Source organism: Capsicum annuum, chromosome 12 (assembly GCF_002878395.1).
Source record: "Capsicum annuum cultivar UCD-10X-F1 chromosome 12, UCD10Xv1.1, whole genome shotgun sequence".
In the NCBI taxonomy this organism is placed as follows: Eukaryota; Viridiplantae; Streptophyta; class Magnoliopsida; order Solanales; family Solanaceae; genus Capsicum; species Capsicum annuum.
The window spans coordinates 188,567,928-188,589,987 of record NC_061122.1 but is presented as its reverse complement, the minus strand read 5'-3'; positions in this window follow the sequence as shown (position 1 = coordinate 188,589,987).

Genomic DNA, 22,060 nt, shown 5'->3' with positions numbered 1-22,060 from the left:
CAAACTGAAGGGTTCAGTTAAAGACCAAAAGGTAGAGGCTTTCTCCCAAGGGGGAGATGGTGTGTTGAGATACCATAGTAGATTGTGTATGACATGTGTTGATGATTTGAGGCAGCAGATCATGGCAGAAGCATATGGTGCACATTACTCTATTTATCTAGGAGCCACCAAGATGAACCACAATTTGCAGAAAGTTTATTTGTGGAGTGGTATGAAGAGAGATATCACAGAATTTGTCGCCAAGTGTGTGACTTGTCAACAGGTTAAGGTTGAGCACTAAAGACTTGGTGGCACTTTGCAGAAGTTTGGTATTCCCACTTAGAAGTGGAAAGAGGTCAATATGGACTTCGTTATTGGATTACCCCATTCGCATGATCAACATGATTTAATTTGGGTAATTGTAGATATATTGAGCTAGTTAGCTCATTTCCTGCCAATTCACATATGCTACACAGCTGAAGATTATGCTAAGATGTATATCAAAGACTTAGTTAGATTGTATGGAGTTCCCTTGTCCATCATCTTATATATGAGTACTCAGTTTACCTCTTGATTTTAGAAATCCTCTCAGAAGGGTCTTGGTACCTAGTTCATCCCAGTTTAGCTTTTCATCCGTAGATAGATGGTTAGCCAGATTGGACCATTCATACCTTAAAGGATATGTAGAGGGCATGTATTCTTGCCTTCAAAGGTATTTGAGATGACCGCTTACCATTGATCGAGTTTACCTATAATAACAGTTACCATTCTAGTATTCAGATGGCCCCATTTGAAGCTCTTTATGGATGAAGTTATAGATCACCAGTCGGTTGGTTTGAAGTAGGTGAGGCTTCTTTGATTGGGTCAGATGTAGTGTTTCAAGCCATGGAGAAAGTTCAGTTGATTCGAAAGAGATTAAATGCAGCTCAGAGTCATCAAAAATCTTATGCGGATGTAAAAAGGAGAGATCTTGAGTTTAAAGTAGACGATCTTGTATATTTAAAGGTTTCACCCATGAAGGGGTTAGATTTGACAAGAAAGGGAAGTTGAGTCCATGATATATAGGCACCTATAGGATTTTGAGTTGTGTTAGAAAGGTAGTGTCACGCCTCAAATCCTATTAAGGCGGACTGGCACCCGTTGCCGGTAAGGCTCGGGAGAACCAACCTGTAGCGATACATTACCTATGAACATTATAAGTTACTTTCATACTAAACATGCCCTCAAAAGATAAATAGGACTAGCAAGCCAAAAGATATTATATGACTAGGCCGTTGGAGCCACAATGTCTACGGTACGATACATGACCATACTATACTTTACGTAGTCTACAAAGCCTCTAGACAAGAAACGTTATCTTATAAGGGTCGGGACAGGCCCCACCTCATGATAAGATACTATACAATGCAAAAAGATATGATAAGACTCAAAGCCCCGAAGCAACCTGGAGCTCAGTGACTGCGGTTGATAACCTGTACTCTTACTAGGGAGGTTTATTAGCTTCTGTACCTGCAGCATGGAATGCAGGTCCCCCAAGAGGGACGTCAGTACGAAATAATGTACTGAATATGTAAGGCAACATGTACTATATATGAGATAAAAACTCAAATGAAACCATGTACTGCTGTAGGGTAAAAGACCACCTTTATGAATATTGTGGAGTCATGTATCTTATAACAATTATGTTACTTTACTCTTATTACTTGAATAATCTGTGCACAGCATGTAATACAAATGACCAGCTGATCAGTGGTAATTCTATATCAGGATCGACCCATGCTAGGCTTTCCTTTCACCCCTGGGATACCCCCTGTAATACTGGGATTGACCCATGCTAGGTGATTCTTTCACCCCTGGGATACCACCCAACAGAAGCAACTGTATACATATATCTTCTTATTACTTTTGAGATGAATCTTTGGTGGTCGTAACATTTGAGCTATAAGACTATAAGCATGACAAATGACAAGTATGTGTCCATGTAACATCATATCATAATGAAAAGAGTGGGTTGTACAATTAGTGAAACATGTAGGACATAAACAACGTATGAACTTTATTTAGCTAAAAAGAAGACTCATATGTCATGGTACCCAATGTATGTATGTAGCAGTGACAATGCTCGAATCTGGACACACAAGTACATGTTAAAGAGTGGAGTGGTTATGTCAAAGTTTGTAAAGATCTCTATGTGCCAATGAAGACTTTGGATTCCATGCCAAATAATAAGAGATCGAATAGCCTTACATACCTCGACATATCAACTTGTTTTTACGTCGAAATGACTTCTTTTCTTCCAACTATTTATCTACAATATCATGTTTTAAAGCTAGTATTAGAAGCTAATCAATGCATCTGGACAGCCCAATCTCACAAGACACAACACTTTGGCAACAAACGTATAACCATCAACTCAATGGTGTTATTCCGACTTTCTCAATTCTAACTGTATTCAACCAGCATAGATTATCATATACATGATGTATACAGCCTATATTAGTTCTATAACATGCTGGCAACAGTCCATAACTACAACACATAACCATTTTACAAAACGCTCAACTAAGAAGCACAACATCTCGTCGTCTCCCTACATTTCGTCGTTAACAATTCATACTTGTCCCAACTTTGAACCAGATGCTCCCAACATATATATACATCAAATAAACCTTAACATAGTCACAAAATAGCTCAAAACGTAGGGGAAACGTGAAACAACATCCCCCTCAACAAAACAGTCCAATACCAGTTTGGAAGCACATAAGATCATATAAGGATACTTGTTTCCAAAGAACTAGAAAAACAGTCCAGCAACCTTGGCAACCATATACACACTATAACATGTTAATAACCTCAACTTTACATCATATTAAAGTGAAAAATCAGGGTAAAAATCGTTCCAAAGCCAAGAAAACCAAACAACAACTTTCAGGACACAAGCTGTCCAGAAATTCCTGCACAGTGAACCAGCCAACTTATCTTGTTTTCCATGGAAAATTCATATCAAGTATATGGTTATTTTTACATACCTTAACTCCCAAGGTGTAGGTCTAATTCAAGAACTCAAAAAGTAGCCTTTGGTTGCCTTCCAAGGTGAAGAAATACCAAGAGAAACTTAGAGAGAAATTCTGAAATTTTTTGGTCTTTTCTTTGGTTAACCTAGAGCTCGGTTTTGGTCCCTTTTTAAGGAGACTTTAGACCGACTTTCTCCTAATATTTGTAGCTGATTAACTCAAGTTGGTCAATGACTAATTTTCCCCTTTCACTTGGGCCTTTTGGATCTCTAAATCAATGGGCTTTAGTGGCCCATTTCCTTACTCTTTCTTGCACTTTGTTTGGGCTCAATTTTGTTAGTAGTGAATGAATGTAGTTGGGCCTATTATATAAAAATCTTGGGCTGAACATCTTGGCCCAATATAATGTTAAACCATTGTCTTTAATAGCCTCCCTAACTTGGGCTTCGTTTGTCACAAGACTTGGAAAGTTTCGGCGTTAAGCCTTGTCTTCGTTCCCCTTTCTTTTTACTAACGTCTAGACTTCAAGTGAGTTCACTTATGAATGAATTCTTCTCCCTCATGTATATATAATTTTTAAGCTAAGCACACAGGTGACTCACCTGCTAGCTCCCTAAGTTCCATAAGCATGTCAATGTTTTTTTTTTTTTCCGTTTAAGGCCACAGTCTCTAAATAGACTTCCATATAGTGCCCCAATCTAACACTTGAACACTTGAAAAATTTTGGTAGTAATTAAATCAAGTCGTATGTCATTTTATGTGAACATTACTAGTACATGTAAAATGTGGGGTGTTACAGGTAGCGTATGAGCTTGAGCTACCCACAAACTTTTCAACAGTTCATCTAGTGTTCCATGTGTCCTTATTGAAGAAGTGCATGGATGATTCACTTATTATAGTCCCTCTAAAAAGTATAGATATTCAGAATAGCCTCTTATACGAAGAATTTCCAGTAAAGATTCTTGACTATCAGATTCGTAGACTAAGGAACAAAGAAGTTCCCTTGGTCAAAGTTCTATGAAGAAATTAGTCCGTTGAGGGTGAAATTTGGGAAGTAGAAGCAGACATGCAAACCAAGTATCATCACCTTTTCTCCACAATCTCAGATTCAGCCGAAGGTAATAGTCCTCCTTAATTCAGTTCTTTTTTAGTTTCAGATTTAGCTATATTTTTATCTTTATATCAATTATTTGCTCACAGATTATTTAAGTCGCTCAGTATGATTTAGATTCAGTCATGTAGCTTGTTTCAGTTGTGCATGCCTGCATATAGCCTCCTTCCTTAGTATCTTCAGTTTAACTAGTCTCATTCGAGGATGAATGTTCCCAAGGGAGATATAATATAATACCCTATACTTTTCCTAGCTTAGTTTAGCTCCTAGAATATCAAGGGTTATCTTTGAAAATGAACAACTCTTAATACATATAGAATTTTCCAGTTATAGACCCCCAAGTTAAAGATAATTGAACCAGCTTTCTGACGATACCAATATCGCCTCAATATAATACTCGATTGAGAAGTTATGCCATTTTTAGTAAAAGTAGTATGGCATTTAGGTAGGCACCGTGTCGTGGTGAAGGATAGAATCGCAATTTTTCGATTCTAGTAAAGCACTGTGATTGGCCTGCATTGTAGTGAGGTCCCAATTCCCGTTTGTTAATTTCCAGCAGCTCACCACGATGGTACCGCATCGCGGTGATGGCCTAAATGGTATTTATCAATTTTCCAGTGGCTTACTACAATAGCCCGGCATCATGGTGAAGTTCTAGTTCGCAATAGTCCCTTATCCAATGATCCATCATGATAGCCCCACATCACGGTGGGGCCTATAATCGGGATTTCCAGTTTCTGAAGTTTATTTTAAAAGGGCAATCTAGTCTTTTCCCTAGCCCTTAATTTGTGAATAACACTGAATTAATCCTATTCTAAGCATTATATGCATGCTTTTCATCAAATTACTCTCAAAGAAACCCTAGAATATCAAAACTTAATTTCCAAGAAATCCAACATCCACCATTCTTTCTCCAAGGAAACTTAAAATTCATGGTTTCCAATTCAAGATAATCAAGAATGCCCCTTCAAGAGCACAAAGAGGAATCCAAAATCAAGTGTTCTCATCAATTGCATCAATTAAGTTATGTCAGATTTTTCAACAAGGATAATCATTTCATCCCTGTGCCCAAAATTAGTTTTTGAAGTTAATTTTTTATGAATTTAGATGAGTTTTGATTTAGGGTTCATACCCAATATTTCTAATCGAAAGATTATGAAATTTAAAGTGATTTAGATGATGAATTTGCATGTTCATTTTTCTATTTTCATGCGTATTGGAGAAATTTTCAGATTTTGAGATAATTTATCAACATTTACATTATCAAGTATGAATCTTATGATATTTCGACATGAATTTGATGCATGGGTTGTTACGCCCTAGTTGTATGTTGATATTTCAAAAATGACTATACTTTAAGAATCCTCTGATTAATTATTTTCAGATTTTGATAAACACTTGATCTTTTGATCTCAGTTTAGACTTGGAATCCATCTTACAGTTTGAGTTACATATTTAGCTAACATATATACAGTTGGTTTTCATTATAAACCATTATATTGGTTTTAAAGTGGATTTCCAACAGAATGAGCATACAGATTAAAGGGAACAGTAATTAACACTGAGTTGGGTATGTTCACGTGCCCTAAAACTATGAGCCAATCTAGGTTCTGATTATCAGATTATTACCATTTCTATATGGATGACAGATATAGATGTGATCACTTAGATTAGGTTATACTCCTTGGCAATAGTATGACACCTCTCCCCAACGTGAGGTTTTCCCACAAGGAAACTAGACGTTGGACAGTATGATAGCTCACATAGTCTATGTCAGCTATAATCATAACAGTACAACTTTCAAAAACTAAGTGTAAAGGCTCACGATTTTATTAAGATATTGTTTTATATAAGTCATTAGCTACTAGATTTCAGACTTCACATTTTAAATATAAAAGTGAGTCCTTTCTACACTTAGAAAGCATAATTTAAAGATAGAATACCAGTACACCTTTTAGAAACTAAATGTTAAGACTCTCTAGATTTACGTAGCATATTTTGCTATTAATGATTATGATTTAACACTTTCAGACATTTTAGCTTATGTGAGTCAGATACAATTAGCATGAATTTGTTTACCAATTTATAATGATATTAAGATATTGATTTACTTGTGCATTCACCCCATATACTCAATACAATCCAGAAGTACTGATCTACGTATATGTCTATGTGCTACATTGTCTCATAATGTAGGTTCAGGTCTCAGTTTTAGCAGCGTTAGTGATTTTGAGCATCTCCATCTACATCCCAATAGTTGGTAATTCCTCATAGTTCGTGGACTTAGTCATTCAGTTTTTCATCTTATTAGTATAGATGATTAAGTATTTTCAGACAGATCGAGTTAGCTAGGGATTTGTCCTAGTGACTCTCTAACATTAGTAGTAGAGGCTTTTCAGACTACTATATTATGATTCAGATTTTCAGTATTGATTGATGAGACTCTTGAGTTTAGTATTTTTAGATATTATATTCAAACAGTTTTAGTTTAGCTCATACAGAATTTTACATTTTAGCTTGATTATAATATCTATACTTTCCTATTATGAGTTTTAGATTCAGTAGATGGTTTACAGGGTTAGCTTAAGGTTACTCATAGTCTTGAGCATCGTGTGACATCTCGGGACCTATTTTGGGGGCATTACAATTTTATCATCTTTTCTGATGCATCAGGTGTTGGTTTAGATATTGTGTTTATGCAGAAGGGTAATGTGATTGCATATGCTTCTTGTCAGTTGAAGCCCCATGAGAAGAATTACCTTAACTATGATTTAGAGTTGTGCACAGTTGCTTTTGCTTTAAAGTTGTGGAGGCACTACTTGTATGGATTCCATTGTGAGATTTTCTAAGATCATCGTATCCTTCATTACTTTTTCACCCAATGAGATCTTAATATGAGGTAGTGTCATTATCTTGAGTTTCTTATCGGTTATGACTTAACTATTCTTTATCATCCAGGAAAGGCTAATGCAGTTCCAGATGCCTTGAGATGGAAGTCAACTAGCATGGGTTGCTTGATGGATATTTACACTCAGAAGAGGCCTTTGATCTTGAAGGTTTAGTCTTTGGCTAACCAGATAGTTAGGTTTGATATTTTGACACCTGTGCATGTTTTGGCATTTGTGGAGGCTAAGTCTTCTTCGATGAAGCAGATTTGAGGTCATTTGTTTGATGATATAAAATTAAGGTTTATTTGGGATAGGGTGTTAAGTATCCATGCTAAGAAAGCCTCACTTGATTTTGATGGTGATTTGAGAATTGGGGGCCGATATTGTGTGCCAAGAGTGACTGATTAGATTAGATTGATTTTGGAGGAGGTCCATTATTCTAGGAATTCCATCCATCTGGGAGTTACTAAGATTTATCCTTACTTGAGACAACATTATTTTTGGGGTGGCATGATGAAGGATGTCGAAAATTTTGTAGCTCACTACCTTTGTTTCCAGCAGGTGAAGGCTGAGCATTTAAAACCTAGCGGATTGCTTCAGAGATTACCCATTCTTGAATAGAAGTGCAACAGATCACTGTAGAATTCGTGACCTGGTTGCCTCACACTTCTCATGGATCTTAAGTGTTTAGGTCATCATGGATTAATTAACCAAGTTTGTGCATATTATTCCTATGCTGGTCTCTTGCAGTGCTGAGAGGCTAGCATGTATCAATATTTGGGAGATTGTAAAACTACATGGTGTGCTGGTGTATATCATTTCAAACTGAGGTATTTTGTTTACTTCTCACTTTTAGAAGGTCTTTTAGGATTAGTTGGGTACTTGGGTTGACCTTAGCATAATATTTCAACCCCAGACTGATGGTCAGTCAAAACAGACTATCCAGATTTTGAAGGATATGCTTCACTCTTGTGTGATGGATTTTGGTGGCTAGTGGAAGTAGCATTTAACCTTAGCGGAGTTTTCTTATAATAACAATACCATTCCAGTATTGAAATGGCTCCTTTTGAGGCTTTATATGGTAGGCATTGCCGCTCTCCAATTGGTTGGTTTAAGGTTTCTGATATTGGACCTCGAGGGATGGACTTGCTTCATGGGTACTTGGGTTGACCTTAGCATAATATTTCAACCCCAGACTGATGGTCAGTCAAAACAGACTATCCAGATTTTGAAGGATATGCTTCACTCTTGTGTGATGGATTTTGGTGGCTAGTGGAAGTAGCATTTAACCTTAGCGGAGTTTTCTTATAATAACAATACCATTCCAGTATTGAAATGGCTCCTTTTGAGGCTTTATATGGTAGGCATTGCCGCTCTCCAATTGGTTGGTTTAAGGTTTCTGATATTGGACCTCGAGGGATGGACTTGCTTCATGAGTCTTTGGATAGAGTTTAGATAATTAAGGATAGACTTCAAGTGGCTTAGAGTAGATAAAAGTGTTATGTTGATCGTAGACTTCGTTCCTTGAGATTTGATGTTGGTAATCATATTTTCCTTCGAGTTTCATCCATGAATGGTATGATGAGGTTTTGGAAGAGGGGAAAGCTTAGCCCTAGGTATATTGTCCCATTTGAGATTCCTCACACTATTGTTGATGTGGTTTATGAGTTAGCTTTGCCCCCAATTTTATTACTTGTTCATCTAGTTTTTCATATTTTCTTTCTTCGTCGTTACATTCTGGATGAGTATAATGTCATTTGTTGGGAGTCATTTCAGTTAGATGGGATATGGTCTTTTGTTGAGGAGCCAGTCTCTATATTGGTTAGGGAAGTTAAACAGTTGCACTCTAGAGTTATTCCTGTGGTTAAGATCCAACGGAGGCATTGACCTTTAGATGAGTTTACTTGGGAGGTCAAGTCTTATATTGTAACGCCCTAGTTTTTTGTCCTTGGAAATTTTTGAGTTTTTAGCTTTCTACCTTGGCAATGACTTATCTGATGATTTGTAATATATCTTTACGGGTCATAGAACAAAGTCGTAATAAGCCTAGAAGGATTTGCCAAAGTTACTTCCTTGATAACGATTAGACTTAATGAGTTATATAGACTCCTAATGAGTCATAAGGAGGGTATTTCATAAGTTGTCCAGTGTAGTGCCTCTATGGAAACTGTTGAGACTATGACTTGACCTTACGAGTGATAGTGTCTCATTATGAGACGTAGGGTGCCAGTCATTGGGTTTATAGTGAAGAGCCTAAGGGGGTTCTAGTTTGTCTACGATTGGATGGTCTAAGTCGTAGGGTGACCCTATGAATTGTAAGGCCACTCTTAGCGACTAGGTGGTGTTTTTTAGCCTTTTTACTAAGGTTATTTTGGATATTTCCCTTTTACCCTAAACATAACCCATGACCTATAAACCCTATTGAGACTTTATTTTTATCCATAACTCATCAAAGAAAACACTCCCCTTTCTCAAAAACTCTCTCAAGCAACAATACTTAGGGTTTCCAAGAAGCGTGTCAGATAGAGCTTCCAAGGGCAAATTCTCTCCGTAATCTTGGTTATTTAAGGCATGTTACTCTTTCCTCATTGTTAATTTGTTAAAATCATCTATTTAAAGTATTTTTCATGAGATATTCATGTTAGTTTTATAACAAAGGTTAAAGGTGTTGAATGCTTGTTGTTGAATGATGTTCTCCCATATTTTACATATGATTTTTTATGCTTTAATTATGGTTTTGAACTTGCGGGTGCATGGGTATGATGAATGAATTAGGGAATTATGATTTTTCCAAACTTGTGACTTTTGAAGTGGTTATGAACCCAACCCAGTAATGTTAAATTAGTTTTTAGTTATTATAAATATGGGAATTAAACTATTCTTGAACTATAGCATTGTGATATGAAGTGAATCTTATACCTTAATGAGAAATATAAGTCAATAAATGAAAATATAGCTGAGTCATGAAAGTGGAGGTCTGAGTGATCGACACTGAAAACTGCGCTAGTCGGTGTGGGGGTCGTTATGGCTTAAGGGTTCGAGTCCCCTTGCTTATGACCAGGTGGTTTGAGTCCTCCTTTTTGTTATTATTATGATTGGAGAGTTTGAGTCCCCTATATCATATTTCATGATCGAGTGCTTTAGTCACCTTAGTATACAATTGGAAGGTTTGAGTCCCTCGATCATATATATATAATCTTTCTCTATTTTGTGCGGCTACACGCATTGTGTCCCAACTAAGGGGTGAGATATGGGACACATATAGCTTATGGGTATTATTATATGATGATTAAGCTACACAATCTAGGCTAAAGTTTTAAAGTGCACGTTAAGCCTTGTTCCCTATCCCGACATGTGATATATATATATATATATATATATATATATATATATATATTAATATATATTTATGTATATGTATTTGATTATGTACGTTGGATTTGAATGAGTTTGAAACAGTTGATCATGGGATTATGTTATCCTTATCCCTGAGTTACAAGCTTGCATTCACCCTGCTACTGTCCTCAAATGTTGTATCCCTACGCGATGCAGGAATTGTCTATATTTCTACTTCTCCTGAATAGTGATTAGGATGTGGGGTTAGTTTGTGAGTTGACATTAAAGTGGTGAGCTTTCATACATTGAAAGTCTACATTTCATATTATAGTCTCTTATGTCTTAGATTGTTTAGACTCATTTTGGATATAGTTGGGGGCATATCCCGACACTTTATTGGTATTCAATTTCGATCCTTTATTTAGAAGGCTATATTGGATTCTTGTGGGCTTGGGTGTTGTTGGTAGTTTATTTGGATGATTTTCAGTTGACGTATCATAGACATGATTTAAGTATATTTAAGCTTATCCTTATGTTATTTTGTTATATGTTCAGAATTCATCCAACATTGTGGACTTTGTGTTGGTTGGTTAGGTGCAAGGGGGTGATCTCTAGTCCTTGTTGGACTTGAGATACCCATCATGGCCAGGCCTTGGTTTGGGTCAGGACAGATGGTATCATAGCATAGGTTCGGTGTCATTGGGTGTCCAACAAAGCTGTGTCAAGTAGAGTCTCTATTACTGGTGTGTAGCGCGCCATGCTTATAAGGGAGAGGCTATGAAGCATTAAGGAATGTTTCCCTTTCTTATGATCTGTTCTTCGGGCTATAAAGTCTAAGGTCATAAAATCTCCTCTATTTCTTGTATGTTTTCTTTTCAGATTATACCTTCTAGAAAATTGAATGCTCATGGAAACTCTTTTGTCTCATCTAAGGATAATATGGATGAAACTTGTCCTACCCTTGGGGTACAGAGCCGTTCTAGGGTCGTTGTTTCCGATTTCCCTAGTGGAGTTCCATTAGTTCCCCCTAGTCCTCCTCATACACCTTAGGTCAAAGTGTTCAATGTAGAGTTCTGTTGTTCTATTCATCTGTTAAACTTATAGTAGTCTATCTGTCACGCCAGTCTGGTCTTGTTGGTGGGAGAAGGAATCAGGCTGAGGTAGGGGAGAAGCAAAACAAAGAAGTTCAAATATTTAGAGCAGGGTGGGGATCATCACAATAGTGGTAGATATGGGAGGCAATGGACTAAATGGACTAAGAAAGAGAGCAAGAGAGATTCTGGTTCATACCCTTCGGCTAGAGCCCCTTACCCAAACCCGATCGATAATTGTTATTTTCAAAAGGGCGTTGGTCCTATGTCACAGAGTGCCCAGTACCAGTCTAGTGGAGCCCAGTTAGTCCCTCCCTATCCTCTTTGCTGATTTTATGGTGAGTGACATCATAGGTTTTATTGTAAGGGGAAGAACTGATGCTTTAAGTATGGTCAACCCAATCATATACAACAACATTGTCTTTCAGTCAGAAAGATTTAAACCTCCGTTAGAGAAGGTGGTCGGAGTTGTTGAAAGACTACAACATGAGCGTCCTGTATCATTCGGGTAAAACCAGTGGAGTAGTTGATGCTCTTAGTAGGATGTCTATAGGTAGTGTTGCTCATGTGGAGGATGGTAAGAAGAAGTTAGTTCAGGAAGTTCATTAGCTTTCTCAACTAGGTGTTCGCTTAGTCGATTCAGCAGAAGGTAGTGTATGGGTGTAGAGTAGTTCAGAATTATCCCTAGTTTCTGAGGTAAAGAAAAAGCAGGATAGGGATCCCGGTCTAGTCAAGTTGAAGGAATCAGATAGAGATCAGAAAGTAGAGGTCTCCTCCCAAGGGGGAGATGGTGTTTTGTGTTGTCAGGGTCGGCTATGTGTGCCAGGTGTAGATGACTTGAGACAACGAGTTCTTGCAGAAGTGCATGGTGCGTGCTATTCTATTCACCCAGGGGATATTAAAATGTACTGTGATTTGTGGGAGATCTATTAGTGAAGTGAGATAAAGAGAGACATTGCAAAATTTGTGGCTAAGTGCTTAACATGTCAGCAGGTTAAGATCGATCACCAAAAGCCAAGTGGGTCTATGCAGGAATTCAGTATTCCCACCTAGAAATGGGAAGAAGTGAACATGGATTTTTGATGGGTTTGCCGTGTACTCATCGCTAGCATGATTCATTTTGGGTCATTGTAGACAGGATAACCAAATCAGCTTATTTCTTACTAGTCCATACCTCTTATTTAGTCGAGGATTATGCAAAACTCTATATCAGGGAGTTGGTTATATTTCACGGTGTTTTACTGTCCATTATCTCAGATAGAGGTACCCAGTTCACCTCTCATTTCTTGAAGGCATTCAAAAAAGATCTTGGTACCCGAGTTAACCTCAGTACAATATTTTATCCTCAGTTAGAGGGTCAAGCAGAAAGGACCATGCAGACTTTAGAAGATATGCTACGAGTGTGTGTGATAGACTTTAAAGGTAGTTGAGATGACAACTTGCCTTTGATTGAATTCGCATATAACAACAACTATCATTCCAGCATTTAGATTGCTCTGTTTGATGCGCTTTATAGGAGGAGGTGTAGATCTCCCAATGGTTAGTTTAAAGTGGGTGAGGCCGCAGTGGTAGGGCCTGACTTAGTATTTGATACCTTAGAGAAGGTTCAGTAGATCAGGAAAAGGCTTAAGACAACTCAGAACCGACAGAAATCATACGCAGATGTACGGAGAAAGGATCTCGAGTTCAAGATTGGTAATTTTGTGTATTTGAAAATATCTTCTATGAAAGGAGTGAAGAGGTTTGGAAAGAAGGGGAAACTCAGTCCCCAATATGTCGGTCCTTACCGAATTCTCAACCGTTTTGGAAAGGTAGCTTACGAGTTTAAGTTGCCTTCAGACTTAGCTTCAGTGCATCCAGTGTTCCATGTCTCCTTGTTTAAGAAATGCATGGGTAACCCAGCAGTCATAGTTTCTATAGAGGGCATAGATATTTGGAACAGTCTCTCTTATGAAGAGACACCCGTTAATATCCTAGATTATTAGATTCACAGACTAAGGAACAAAGAAGTCCCTCTAGTCAAAGTACTTTGGCAAAATCAGTCCGTGGAGGGAGCAACTTGGGAAGTAGAAGCAGACATGCGGACCAAGTATCCTCACCTCTTTTTCGTAAGCTTAGACTTAGCACAAGGTAATAGTTTTTCTTTGAATTTACTTAGCCTAATATTCGGATATACCTACCAACTTGGTATCAATTAACATTGCATACTCAGTCATGCATTCATGAATCAATTCAGTCATGTAATCATGCATCAGACATGCATGTCTAGTATATAAGCCCAGCTTATCAGTAATCCCAATCATCCATTCATGAATCATGTTCATCTATGTACTCTTGCATCAGATATACATGTTCAGTATGATAATTCAGTATATCAATAATTTCAGTCATGAAATCATGCTTCAGTTGTGCATGTTTAGTGCCTAAGTCCAGTCTATCAATATTTTCAGTTTAATCAATCTCATTCGAGGACGAATGTACCCAAGGGGAGGATATATTGTAAGACACCGCAAAATCCTAAGCTCAATTTATACTTTTAAGCTTGCTAAGGGGTCTCAGACTTAGAAAATTCTAGCTAAGTATTCAGACTTAGTATTACTTTGGCCTTCGTAAGTTGGAAACTCTATTTCGCAACTCGTATGATCTTAGAGTATCAATTTTTAGACTGATTCATGATCAGGAATGTTAGTAGGTGTTTCCGGATATGTTTTAAATTTATCGAACCTCGTTTAGACCATGTTCGAGTGATCAAAATAGTGAGTCGATGCGTCGTGTCATCCCTTACGCTGACATATAATTTTTTCCTCAGCTCAGTGCAATTCTAGTGAACCAAAATGGACTCGACGCGGTGCTTTGGCCATTGCATTGATGCTAATGACGCAGTGCATCGTTCTGTGCATCCACAGTTTGGTTTCAAGTCATTAAAAAAGCCGCATCCATAGGGGTATTTTAATACCCCATATTTCTAGAGCCTAGATTAACCCTCAGTACATGGGTTATCCTAAATAATTTTTTTGAAATACTCAATAATTTTTAGATTTGATCCTGCCATTGCATAGGAAATTCGATTAGCTTTCCAACGATATAAAATTAGCCTAAATCCGACAACCGGGAAAGAAGTTATGACAATTTTAAGTTCCAGTCATTAAACATCGTCATTCAGGCCAGTAGCGCATCGTGGAGTGTGTTAAAATAGCAGTTGTCAATTTTTATTGTTGCTTCGCAAAATTGGCGCATTGCGCCATAGACCCAATTCACAATTATCAATTTTTAGTATTTCAACGCGATTCACCGCATCGCGGTGCACTTTCAGTTTCCAAACAAAGTGGCAACACGATACCACCACTTTGTGCCACCATGTAATTTCTAAATCGGGAAAATTTTACGAAAAATTAAAGTTGCGCCTAGGGTTAAAATAGTCCTTTCTTACGATTTTATTCCGCTTAGATATGGGATTTAAACCATAAAAACATGTAAAACCCTTCATTATTCACCTTTTCCCCAAATTAAAAGGTAATTATCTCTTAAGAAAGCAAACCCTAGCTCTCAAGAATCAAGGTCAATCCCAAGAATTTCTTGAAGAACTCATCAATTAAGGTATTTTAGATGGTCATCCATGGATCCTTACCTTCCATGGAGCCCAAGAATCTTTTTTTTCAACATACAAGATTTATGATTTATGATGTCCATGTTTGAATTAGATTTAATTCTTGTTCATGATGTTGTTTGAATTTTAATCCATGATTTAGATTACAAGTTCCAAGAATTGATTCTAGTATGTGTTGAATTACATGATATTTATGATAAACCCTTCAATTTGCAAGTTGATTATTGTAACCATGTTAACCCTAAGTGTTTATGATTAAATGAACAAAGTATACATCTCATATGTTTGATAAATCATCTATGAGAATGAAATGATGTCATTATAGCATTCTAACATGTATTTCCCATTCATGTACAAGTTAATGCATTACAAATGTTTGATGGAATGCCTCTAAGAATGAATTATGACCAAGTAAACATTGTTATGTTATTCAAGATTATGCTTTTCTTTACTTTTCATGCTATCGAGTCCTAGGGGGATTTAATACCCGATAATATAGCTATTTACCTAGAGCCATTGTCAGTCACAGAATAGTATCAATCATGTCATGATTAGTAGTACTCTCAATCTGTTACAAAACTCAATAGATATTCAGTCAGTTACAAAACTTAGGAAAACTCAGTAATCTCAGTGAATTTAGTCCAGTTCAGTCTAGTATAACAGTTTAGTGTCCTTCAGTTGGGAGTAGGATTCAGTAGCGAGTGAACCCAAGGATGGGGCTTCACCTACTAGTAGAGGTTATGATCCTTAGAAGCAATCCTTGCATTCCAAAACTACGTAGCCAGCACAGGTGGAGACATCATACCTTCCCGTTGAGGGTTAATGAAGTGCTCTACCTGCCAGAAAAGGGTACCACAGCTCTCAGTTAGGGAACCTACCAGTAGAGGGTTAATCTTCAGCTTGTCTTTAATCATGGCACGGTACTGACACCCTTCTAATTGGGGTTTTAGATTGGACCTTAGTTCATTTATCAGTTTAGATTTTGGGCATGTCGGTTAGATGATTATCTTCCAGAGTTTCAATTTTGGTTTCAGTCTTAAGAATAGAACTCAGTTCAGTTCTATAGAATCAGGACTGTCAGATACAGTCACTCAGTTATTAGTTACTCATATTATCAGTATATTTAGTTATCAGTTATCAGATTCAGTTCTAGTATACTCAGTTACAATATACACTATATGTTCAGTAGTTACATATCCTCCATATATGCTATCTAGCTCTTGCATATCCTTTAGTTAATTATTGTTCATGCATATGAATCTATGCATTCATCCTTACCTCATTTAGCATACCTGTATATTCCCTCGTACTGACCGCATATCTATTTCTTGCACTATGATGTTTCATATCATAGGTTTGATGCTCAGGTTCCTGACCGCGCTTAGCCAAATTCAGCCAGCAGTAGCAGATTTAGCACTGATTCCTCATCTATCGAGGATATGCTTTTATTTCAATACTTTAGTTCAGCAGTATTTTAGTAGATGGAGTTAGTTGGGGGATTGTCTCATCAACTCTAATTTCAGATAGTTTCTGTTAGAGGTTTTTCAGACTAGATTTTCAGACAGTATTTAGTTTTACAGATGTTATATTTTATTAGTATATCAGATGTTTTGAACCTTATGGCATTTCAACTTATTTTTCCACATTAATTTTAGTATTATTATTCAATGCTCACAGTAGGTACTAGCTCATGGATTAGCTTGTGGTCCCTCAGGATCATAATCACCGTGTAGCATCTAGAGTACAGACTCGGGGCATTATAAACTTGGTATCAGATCCTAAGGTTTAATAGAGTCCTAGGGAGTTTGAAAGATGCATTGCGTAAAGTCTTGTGCATGGGTATGTAGCGTGCCACACTTATGGATAGGAGGCTATGAGATATTTTAGGAAAAGTTTCCCTTCGTTCAGTATTCATATCATGTGAGTGAGCATGAGCTCGAGTTAATCTCTTAGTCTAATGTGTTTCTTCCTTTTATTTACAAAGCATGCCTCCTAAAAGGACTAATGAAAGAAGAACCGGAAAGCAGTCAGCCCATTCAGGCAGATCCCTTGGATGAACATATCTCTTACGCAAAATTTAGAGCTCCACTCACTACCGTAGCTAATAAGTAGTAGCTCAGAATGAATGACCAGCTATTATTTTGGCCAACCCACTGGCCAATACTGCTGGAACTAGAATTCAGGACTTTACCTGGATAAATCCTCCTTCTTTTATGGGATCAGGTTTACAAAGTAATAAATATCATGGGAGTTACTTCCAGTAAGAGTGCCAAGTTAGCCGCCTATCAGCTACAAGACGTAGCCTATACATGGTTTAATCAGTGGAAGGTAGACAGGGGTATAGATGTAGAGCCCATAGAGTGGGAAGAGTTTGCTACTGCCTTTCTTGATAGATTCTTTCCGTTAAAGTTGAGAGAAGCCAAAGTGTTAGAGTTTATCAATCTTAGATAAGGTAATATGAGCGTGAAAGAGTATTCCCTCAAGTTTAATCAGTTAGCCAGGTATGCTCCCCATGTAGTAGCAGACAAAAGATCTAGAATAAGCAAGTTCATATCTGAGGTATCAAATAGTATAGTTAAGGAGTGTAGAACAGCAATGTTGATTAAAGAGATGGACATATCTAGGCTTATGGTCCATGCTCAACAGATTAAGGAGCAGAAGCTTAAGAAGAAAGAGAGAGAATAATAGGGCTAGAATAGGTATCTTTAATTTTGATCAGCCTAAGTCAGATGGGGGTAATCGTTCTCAGTTTTATCTAAATTCTTCAGTTCTAGCTCCATCCTCAGCTAGTGTACCGATAACCCAGGATAGCGTAAGCAATGTTCGTACTAATCTATTTTGCGGAGAGTGTGGTAAAAATCATAAAGGTGTGTGCAGAGCTGGTAGTGATGTTTTTTTTGGGTGTGGCAAGCTAGGCCACAAAGTCAGAGATTGTCCTCAATCAGGTTCTCTGGGTTAGTATAGTCGTCATTCAGCTCAGTTAGGTCGCCCAAATCAACAAGGTGCCACTTCCAATACCACTAGTGGGCAATGCCTAAATAGATTTTACTCACTTCAGTCCAGACAAGATCAGGAAAGTTCTCCTGATGTGTTCACTGGTATGTAGTTCACCTATTTACATATTTATGAATCAGTTTTAGATCCCATATATTCAGTCATGATTTAGTTTGTAGGTGCCTCGTGCACCATCTCATGTTTTTCCTTAGTATCTCAGCCAAGTCAGCATTCTCAAGGGACATAGTGTCCCAAGGGAGAGATACACTATAGTCCCTGAGCTATCATGATTTAAATCATCCATTTTTTCTTTACTTAGCAAATCCAATTAGAGTTATGGTTCCTTATTGTTGACCCTCAAGTCCCAATTTCAGCCGTAAGATATGTACTCAAGGGCTCAATTTAGTTCATGATATTCAATTCATGCATCATGATAGACTTAGTGTCCTTATGTTTCCGTTCATGCATATTCAGTCACGTATTCATTAATTCGTTCAGACATGTACTTATGCATCAGACATGCATGTTAAATATGTAAACTCAGGTTATCAGTATTTTCAGTCATGTATCTCGTGCATCAGATATGCATGTTTAGGATGTAAGTTCTGTCTATCATACTAGTCACTTAATCATGCTACAGTTGTGCATGTCTAGTTCAGTACGTAAACTCAATCTGTCCGTACTCTGTCAGCTTAACTAGTCATACTCGAGGACGAATATTCCCAAGGGAGAGATATTATAATATCCCATATTTCTCAAGCCTAGATTAACCCTCAATACATGGGTTATCCCAAATAATTTTTTTTAAATACTCAGTAATTTTTAGATTTGAGCCTGCCATTACGTAGGAAATTTGATTATCTTTCGAACAATATAAAATCCGCCCAAATTTGACAATCGGGTAAGAAATTATGGTGCTTTTAAGTTTCAGTCATTAAACATCATCATTCAGGCCAGTAGCGCGTCATGGAGTGTGTTAAAATAGCAGTTGTCAATTTCCAGTGTTACTCCGTGATATTGGCACATCACGCCATAGACCCAATTCATAATTGTCAATTTCTAGTGTGCCAACGTGATTCCACCGCATCGCGGTGCACTTCCAGTTCATAAATAAAGTGGCAACACAATACCACCACATCGCTCCACTATGTAATTTCCCAGTTGTCATTTTTTCCAGTGGCTTGGGGCAATAGAGGCGCCTCGCGCCAGGGGTCCAAACCGGGAAAATTTCATGAAAAATTAAAGTTACGCCCAGGGTTAAAATAGTCTTCTCCCATGATTTTATCCCTCCCAGATGTGGGATTTAAGACCTAAAAATGTGTAAAAACCTTCATTCTTAACTTTTCCCCAAAATCAAAAGGTAAATCTCTATCAAGAAAGCAAACCCTAGCTCTCAAGAATCAAAGTCAATCCTAAGAATTTCTCCAAGAACTCATTAATTAAGCTATGTTAGATATTCATCCATAGACCTTTGCCTTCCATGGAGCCCAAGAATATTTTTTTTTTCAATATACAAGATTTATGATTTATGATGTCCATGTTTGAATTAGATTTAATTCATGTTCATGATGTTGTTTGAGTTTTAATCCATGATTTAGATTACAAGTTCCAAGAATTGATTATAGTATGTGTTGAATTACATGATATTCATGATAACCCTTAAATTTGCAAGTTGATTGTTGTAACTATGTTAACTCTAAGTGTTTATGATTTAATGAACCAACTATACTTCTCATGTGTTTGATAAATTGTCTATGAGAATGAACAAATGTCATTATAGCATGCTAACATGTATTCCCCATTCATGTACAAGTTAATGCATTACAAGTGTTTGATGGAATGTCTCTATGAATGAATTATGACCAAGTGAACATTGTTATGTTATTCAAGATTATGTTTTTCTTTACTTTTCATGCTATCGATTCCTAGGGGTATTTAATACCCGAAAATTTAGTTGTTTACCTAGAGCCAATGTCAATCACAGAATAGTATCAATCCTGCAGATTAGTAGTACTCTCAGTCCATTACAAAACTCAGTAGATATTTGGTTAGTTACATAACTTAGGAAAACTCAGTAATCTCAGTGAATTTAGTCCATTTTAGTCCATTAAAATATGTCAGTGTCGTTCAGTTGGGAGTAAGATTCAGCACCGATTAAACCCAAGGATGGGGGCTGACCTACCAGCAGAGGGCGTGATCTTTAGAAGCAATCCTTGCACTCCAGAACTAGATAGCCAGCATAGGTGGAGATATCATACCTGCCAGTTGAGGGTTACTTTTTGCTTGTCTTTATCCATGGCACGGTACTGACACCCTTCCAATTGAGGTTACTCATTAGACCCCAATTCAGTTATTAGTTCAATTTCGGGGCATGTTGGTTAGATGATTACCTTCCATAGTTTCAGTTTCGGTCTCAGTCTTCAAAATAGAACTCAGTTTAGTTCTATAAAATCAGGATTGTCAGATACAGTCACTCAGTTATTAGTAACTCATATTATCAGTATATTCAATTATCAGTTATCTGATTCAATTCTAGTATACTCAGTTACAGTATGCACAGTATGTTTAGTTGTTATAGATCCTCCATGTATGATATCCAGCTCTTGCATATCATTTAGTTAGTTATTGTTCATGCATATGAACTCATGCATTCAGCCTTACATCATTTAGTATACCAGTACATTCCCACATACTAACCGCATACCCATTTCTTGTGCAATGATATCTCATATCATAGGTTTGGGTGCTTAGGTTCTTGACCTTGCTTAGCCAAATTCAGTCAGCAGTAGCAGATTTAGCAGTGAGTCCTCATCTATTGAGGATATGCTTTTATTTTAGTACTTCAGTTTAGTAGTATTTTAGTAGATGGAGTTAGTTGGGGGATTGTCCCATCAACTCCACTTTCAAATAGTTTTAGTTAGAGATTTTTTAGATTAGATTTTCAGACAATATTTAGTTTTACAGATATTATATTTTATTAGTATCTCAAATTTTTTGAACCTTATGGCATTTCAGCCCATTTTTTTGCATTAATTTCAGTATTATTATTCAGTGCTCACAGCAGGTACCAGCTCATGGGTTAGCTTGTGGTTCCTAATAATCGTAAGCATCGTGTAGCATCCTGGGTGCAGACTCAGGCGCTACTGGTATTGGGGTCTTTTTCCCCACCCTATTCAACCGTAAAACATGATATTTAGCCCTTATTAAGCAATATACACTCACTTTCTCTGAAATTTCTCAAGAATAAGAACCCTAAGTCATTTAATTTCAAAGCCAAGGCTCAACATTTTTCCATAGTTCTTCAAGAATTGAACAACCGGTATGTGAAGTGTTCATCCAAGGGTTCCTTCCACCCTTGGAGTCTAAGAAACTCTTTTAAACTTCAAGTAGCTTGATTTCATGCTTTTTATGATTTGAAATCAAAGTGTATTCATGATTATTGCTATAATTTTATTTCTATTTCATGATTTATTACAACATTGATGTAAAATTAATTGACATGTGTGATTTATCATTTGAATTCATGTTGAAACCCATGGAATTGTGAATTTGGAATTGAATCATAATGCTCACATGTTGTTTTAGTGTCATATGCGTAGATTATATTATCCAAGTGTTGATGAATTAGTCAAGCGAATGTAATGATAAAATTATATCATGCTAGTATGTATACTATTTCATGCCATGCAAGTGTTTGATGAAATGCCTCTATAGATGCATTATGAACAAGTGTGTATTTTTATGCTATGCTATGCAAGATCATGTGAAGCTTTATTTTTCATGCTATCGAGTCTTAGGGGTATTTATACTCTACAATTTAGTTGTTTACCTAGAGCCAGTGTTAGTTATAGAATAATCTCAGTCACATTACGTCATTAGTACTCTCAGTCAGTTACAGGACTTAGGAGAACTCAGTAGATTCAGTATTAGTACCATCTAGTTCAATATTCAGTTCAGACCTCAATAAACTCAATCAGCTAACAGAATTCAATAGTATTTCATCAGTCAGCAGAACTTAGTAAAATCAGTAATAATTCAGT